Source organism: Canis lupus, chromosome 1, assembly GCF_048164855.1.
Source record: "Canis lupus baileyi chromosome 1, mCanLup2.hap1, whole genome shotgun sequence".
Classification (NCBI taxonomy): domain Eukaryota; kingdom Metazoa; phylum Chordata; class Mammalia; order Carnivora; family Canidae; genus Canis; species Canis lupus.
The window spans coordinates 71,683,672-71,690,816 of NC_132838.1; positions in this window are offsets into that span (position 1 = coordinate 71,683,672).

A 7,145-nucleotide genomic window follows, 5' to 3' on the forward strand; every position below is an offset into this window, starting at 1 on the left:
CACACACACAGAGAGAGAGAGAGAGAGAGAGAGAGAGGCAGAGACACAGGCAGAGGGAGAAGCAGGCTCCATGCAGAGAACCTGATGTGGGACTCGATCCAGGGTCTCCAGGATCACGCCCTGGGCTGCAGGCGGCGCTAAACCGCTGCGCCACCAGGGCTGCCCCAATCAGTTTTCTATTATTGGTGGTTTTGGTGGCTTGCAGTTTTTCACATGGTGGCTTTGGGGACAGAAGTCTCCTGGCTGGACTGTGGGGTCTAGTGGACATCTGTGCCCAGGTCAAGCCGAAGGGCCCTTGGAGATGCTCCACCTGGCAGTGAGGCCCACCATGAGAGGGAACTGGGTCCAGAAACCAAAAGCCAAAGAGGCACAGATAAAGATGCTTGGCCCCTGGGTCCCCTAGGGGGTCACCATCACACAAGAGAATACTCTCTGGGAGTCGGAGACATGGGGCTCTATCCCTAGCCCTGCAGAAGACTAAGGAACACAAGGACTGTCTGTTGTGCTCCGACTCAGAGCCAACCACCTGGGATGTGCCATGGCCTTTCCTCTCCATCACAGGGATGGGTGTTACCAGCCCTTTGCAGTGGAGGGACCGAAGTGCCAACATACTGGTTGCCTGCCCGGGATTGACACTACTCTGGTCCTGTGGTATGTGCTGGGGTCACCTCTTGGACAATTCTGAGTTTGAAATTCTTTCCTTCTCACCCCTGCTTTGGCCTCCTTTCAGACACTCCTTCATCATTTTTCCTGCCCTCTTGTTTCAGGATAAACTAAATGAAGTAAACAAGTGTTTATTGAGCAGCTACTCTTTGTAGGACACATTTTCTCCCTTTCCTGTAGGTTCCAAATAGGAGGCACAGTTGTCTAAGGGATTCCAAGGTTTCAGATCACCCTCCTGGGGCCATAGGCTCAAGAAGTCCACCTTCTGGTGGCTTCCTGAGAAAGTGGTCACAGGATGCCCTCTGGAACTTGTGCGAGCAGAGGGGCCAGTGGGGAAGTGGGTCATCCCTGCTGTCAGCCTCTCCCGACAACCTAAGGAGCCTGGGCTCCTGGGATGCCCCATGAGCTCCAGCTCTGAGTGTGTTACAGCATGGGTATCAGAGGCTGCACCAGGACTCAGGTTAGGACTTGGGGGGGTTGGGGGCAGCGACCTGAGAGGTTCCCTAGAGTCCACTGCTGGGGGGAAGGTGGGAGTGAGGGTAGGTAGCACGCTTCTCCAGCCTTGGAGACTGAAGGAGGAGGTGCCCAGACCGTGGGACACCGGCTGTCTCCCTACCACCCACCCGGCCAGTTCCCCTGCCTATGGCTGGGTGAGGTGAGTGGAGGGCAGGCCGCTGGGCCTCAGGCCTCCTGCCGACCCCCACTCCCCGACCCCCAGGCTTTCAACCCCCTCCACTGCTGCAGGGCTAGAGTAGTAACAGCAGTGGCCACCAATGGAGGAGGCACTCGGGCCAGACATTGTCCAGGTGCAGCCCTCTTTGAGACCTCAGGACAGCCAGGAGGTCAGATACGAGTTCTCACATGTTGGGGATTAGGAAGCAGTGGGAGCTCAGGCACCAGGCGGCCAAGGCAGGGTGGGGGTGCCAAGGCAGGGAGGAAATCTGGGGGGCGCGGTGGAGGAGAGGTGGCTGTGGCTGGGCCACAGGGAAGCAGTTGCATTATAAAAGCCCTTTGGGCCTTGTCTCCCTTGAATGGGGCTATTTAGTGGTGAATCCGTAATGTTGGAGCAGCTTGGGCTCCTTGGCACATCCCTCGGCAGAGCCCTTGGCAGGCTCTCCCGGTGGAACATCCAGAGAGAAACAGCCCCGTCCGGGCCCTCCGACGTCCGGCCCCGCCCACCGGGGCTCGGTTGCTCTGGCGGACGCGGAGCCCGTTCAGCCCCGCGGCGCAGGGGCACAGGCCGAGGCCAGCCCGGGAGCCCGGCCAGGCCGCGTCTGGCTCGGGGCGCGGGAGGGGCGTTCCAGAAGGCTCCTGTGGCGGGGTGGGGGCGGGGAGCTGACTGTATTCTGGCCCCCGCGGGAGGCTGACTTGACGTTCCGTCTCGCTCCATAAACCAGAGAGGCCCTTCCAGCGGGTGGAAGGAGATGGGGGCGCGGGGGGAGGCGGGCCGAGGTCCTGGAGCCCGGGGTGCGGGCCGCGCGCAGGGCACAGGGACAGGACCTGCCGCACCTGCCCCGGCCTCGCCGCCCCGCTTCCCGGCCCAGCCGGAGCCGCGCCGCCGTCACGGAGCTTTCTCTTCACCCGAGGAGGGCGGCCCAGGCCTTTTTATTTTCCCGCGGGTGGGAAATACCACCGGCCTCCGGCCCAGCCCACATCTGCTCACGGGCTGCGCGTGAACTCGCGGCGGGCTGCCCCGGGGTCCAGGGCCCCCGCCAACCTCTGCCCAGGCAGCAGGCCGGTGACCCCGGGGGAGCAGACTCGGCGAGGAGGTGGCCCTTGCGCCCCGGCTGGGCCTTCGCCACCCGCGGCCGCCGCCGGCTGGAGGCTGGTCCGCTCAAATAGTAAAGACTGCTTAGGTAGCTGTTGGCTTGTTTGTTTTTGCTGATAGTGACCGTCTGCCCACGGGGCCCTTTCAAACCTCCTCCGTGTTTTGGAAAGTGGATAAGGGACTCATTTAGGGACCCGGAGCTTGACCCCAGCCGGGAGCCAGGCCTGGATTTCAGGAACTGCGGCCCAGACCACACACAGAGCCGTGGCCGACTCCCGGCGGCTCCCTCTCCCTGTCCCTCCCTCTCCGCCTCCCTCCCGCCCTCTCCCCACACTGGCTGACTGGCTGGGAGGGACAGCAGGGGAGCCCTCACTGGCATCCTAGCCAAAGGCAGGGGGTTCCCGGGGCTTCTGTGGTCCTTTGTAAGCAATGAGCTGATGAAAACATGGCTTAGCGCAGTGCACACCCGACCCCACAGAGAGCTCTCTCTCTCTCTCTCTCTCTCTCTCTCTCTCACACACACACACACACACACACACCCCAACGGGCACACCTAAACACAGCTGTTTCAGAAGGAAAAGTAGGAGCTCAATGGGATGATTGAAATCACCTTTGTGTGAGGAGGCAGGAAACACACACACACACAAACACACACACACACACACACACACACACACACACACACACATTTCCCCCAAGAATGAGGCTGGTTTTGTGAGAACTTTCCCTCCAGTTCTGGGAGTCCAGGGCGCTCCCCAGGCAACCATTCAAAAAATCAGGTGGCCTGACTGGACACAGCATTTCTTCCTATCGGATAAGTCATTGTTGGCCACAGGGGACATGGGGCTGCACAAAAATGAGATGATCGGTTCCTCTAGGAGACACCGGGGCAAAATTACTCACCCCCTGCCCTTGACTGCAAACTCCAAAAGGGTGGGGCGGGGGGGGGGGGGGGGACTGAGCCTGACCGGAGCCCTGTGTGAAGTTTGGAAGATCTTTGGTTTTCTTTTTTTCCCTTTTGAACTTTTATTTAAATGTAGGCTCCAGTGGATCCAGAAAGAATGAGTCAGTTCCTTCAAGAAATAGTTATAGCATTTCCAGGCACAATGAGTGGGGTGAGTATGTGGACTGAGGGCAGGGAGAGGAGCACAACCCCTTGCCCCCACAGTCCCAGCATCCCAGTCAGATGCTGTAGGGCAGCTCCTTATTCAGGGGCTGTGCTCCCCAAAGCCCTAGTCCAGATGGACATCACTGTCCTATCTGGCTTGGCAAGGCCTGAGAGGTTCTCCATGGCTCCTGTCTCTCCTCCTCACCACCCACCACCCCACCCTGTGGTGTGACCATCCATGGGAAGTGGGGAGGGGGACTGCCGGCACCTGCCCAGGCTGTCCCGCCTGCCTCTCATCAGGGTGCTTCAAGGAGAGTGACCTGGACAGAAGACTTGTGTGCCTTCTTTCTTCTTACACTCACACTTTTGAAATAAGAAGATGATTTTGCCAAGAATAAATACAAATTTGGAAGCCCCAAGGTTCTGGCCTGGTATGGAATGAAGAATTCACACAGTCCCAGGATGTTCCAATAGGTCACACAAGTTCTCCACTTCAAGCAGTGCAGACCAGCAGAACAGTGAGTTCTCTCTCCTGAGCTTCTTAGGGTTTTCTGGAAGCCTCCTCCCAGGCTGTGACCAGGCCGTGAGATCGTTGACCCCGGCTTCTCCTGTCTAGAGTGTGAACCACAAAGATGGAACCAGAGCTGAACTGGCTGAATGGCCACTACACATCCAGGAAGGTTTCCTCCCTCCACTCCCTGCTGGGTTGATGCCAGCTCTGATGAGGATGTCGCCTCCCAAAGAAATCCACTCGTCTTCTAACCCAAGAGCTCCTCTTCAATCCCTTTGTGCCAGAGCAGCCCCAGGTATCCCAGGCCCCAGCCCTTGCTCTGGTTAACCCCACTGCGCAGCCTTCCCAGAAGGGACAGAAGCACATGGTGTCCTCAAGCAGTGAAACAGAGACCACGATTTTGATCTTGTAGGATAATGTGAAGAGAAAGTCAGTTTTTGCCTTTTCTTTACATCAGCAAACATTTCTTTGTCAAATATCTATTAGGTTCCAGACCCAGAAAAATCACCAATTCCCAGGTATTTGGCAAATATTCTGGACCACGTTAGCAGAGAAAGAAGTAACTTTTCTGGACATTATAAAGCGGCGTGACAGAGACCCCAGTGTTCATGATACCTGATATCTGTGTTCCTCTCCTCACCCAGGCTCATCTCAGATACAGACTCCCAGCCTCCCTTGTAGTCGGGTAGGGCCGTGTGACTGGGTTCTGGCCAATGAAATGTGAGCAGAGGTGACATGCCACATTCAGGCCCAGCCATAGAAACCTCTCACATGATACAGAGGTTAACTCAAAATGGATCACAGATCTCAATGTAAAACATAAAACTATGAAACTTTTAGAAAAACATAGATTTTTGAGACCCAGGACTGAGCAAAGAGTTCTAGGCTCGACATAAAATCACAATCCATAAAAGAATAAACAAAATAAGTTAGAAAAATTTTAAAAATCTGAGAAAGGCCGTGTTAAGAGGATGAGAAGACAAACCATGGACTGGGAGAAAATATTTGCAAACCGTATATCCATATATCTAAAATATATAAAGAACTCTCAAAACTCAATAGTCTAAAAGCAAACGATCTAATGAGAAAAATGGACAAATAACCATGAAAACATATTTCACCAAAGAGGATATACAGAAACAAAGAAGCATGTGAAAAGGTGTTTAATACCATTAATCCTTAGGAAAATGCAAACTCACATGAGATATCATCACACATCTTCCAAGTTGACTGAAATAAAAGCTAGGGGCAACACTAAATGACGGTGAGGGTGTGGGGAACTGGATTGCGCATATACAGTCTTGCTGGTGGGAGTATAAAATGGTACAGACAATCTCTGTACGCTGCAAAATACTTCTGCAGCATCTTGAAAAAAAAATTAAAACACATGAACTATCTTCCACCCCAGAAATTATAGTCTGGAGCATTTATCCCAGAGAAATGAAAACTTTGTTCCCAAAAAAACCTCTATAAAAATGTTTACAGCAGCTTTATTCATGGTAGCCCCAAGCTGAAAACAACCCAGATCTCCTTCAGTGGGTGCATGGCTAAACAAATGTGGTCCATCGAAAGCCGGAATACTAGGCAGCCACAAAAAGAACAAACCATGCTGTGTGTGACAACCTGGAAGAACCTGCAAGGAATTATGCTGAGTGGAAAAACAAAACAAAACAAAACAGTCTCTATAAGTTACATACTGTATGATTCCGTATAAATTATTATTGAAATGACAAAATATAGAAATGGGGAATAGATGAGCAGTCGCCAAGGGCAGAGGAGGGAGGAAAGTCAGTGTGGCAATAGCAGGGTAATGTGAGGGGGCCTTGAGGGAAAAGAACCGTTCTCCAGCTTGACTTCGTCACTATGGATGTGGGCTGGGAGGCTGTCCTGAGCTTTGTCTGATGTTACCACTGGGAGAAACTGCGTGCAGGGTCCACAGGATCTTTCCGTATTTCTTATAATTTCATGTAAATGAAATTGCCTCAGAAGTTTGATTACCTCCCCTCCCCCCCAGTACTCCTCCCACTTGTGGTCTTGGCCCTTCCCCCCTCCACTGGATGGATGCAGACACTTCCAGGACCAGGAGGAGGGCAGGTCACAGGGGGAGGGGGTCTGGATCCCTGAAAGGCTGTGTGGAGTAACATGGTTCCCTCTCCATCCCACCCTGGACTGGGAGGTGGTCAAGACAGACCTGTCTTATGTTAAACCCCTGATGTGTCTGGGATTTATGTGTTGTCACAGTCATGTCTACTTATCCTGGCCGATGGCACATTGGAAAGCCTGGGGTTTATACTCAGGGGCAGTTTCCTCAGGCAAACGACAGAGTAGCAGACTTGTCCATGAGACTATTTTGGTTTCTAATGCAAACAAATCCCTGCACTTGTCTGTGTGCGCAAACCTGGGATCAGCCCCCCTTCAGCACACGCTGGCTTTTCCGGGTCAAGTCTCTGGGTTTCACTAAGCCCCGTTCTCCCCAGCTGCAAGACTCACAAGTTAGGACGAAAGGACTCTGTGTGTGACAATATTGGGGAGTTGTGTGACCAGGAGGCTCCTCCTCATTCTCCTTATGATGCAGCCCTTCTGGCCTCTGAGCTGTTCCATGTCTTAACCCCAGGGTGCCCTTCCTTAAAAGCAGACCTTATTGGTTACGTCGGTTAAGAAATGAAAATAATGGCAATGATTAAACAACAAAAATACTATTATTAATAATAATAGCTATTATCTATCAGGCACCTGCTGTATTCCTAGTGTTACTAGTGTTACTAGGAACCCCAGTCTTTATTCCTGGGCTTGTGCTGGTATTTCCAGCACCTTCTGAGTTGCTCTTTCCCCAACCCTCCTGGGCAGCTGATGCTCCACAAGGCTGTTCTTCCCTTTGGCCCTCTGTCCCCTATCTCGGGCCAGCGAGTCCCTCACTTGAGGCTCCATGGGTGGGGACTGGGCATCAGGCACTGCAGGATGGCCTTACAGGGCAGGCAATGGGCAGAGGATTTCGTGTACATCATCCTACCTACTTACACCAGATGTCCTCCTGCAGCGCGGGGAATCCCAACAGGCTGTCCTCAGGGTGGCTTCCGGAGGCCAGTAGGCACCTC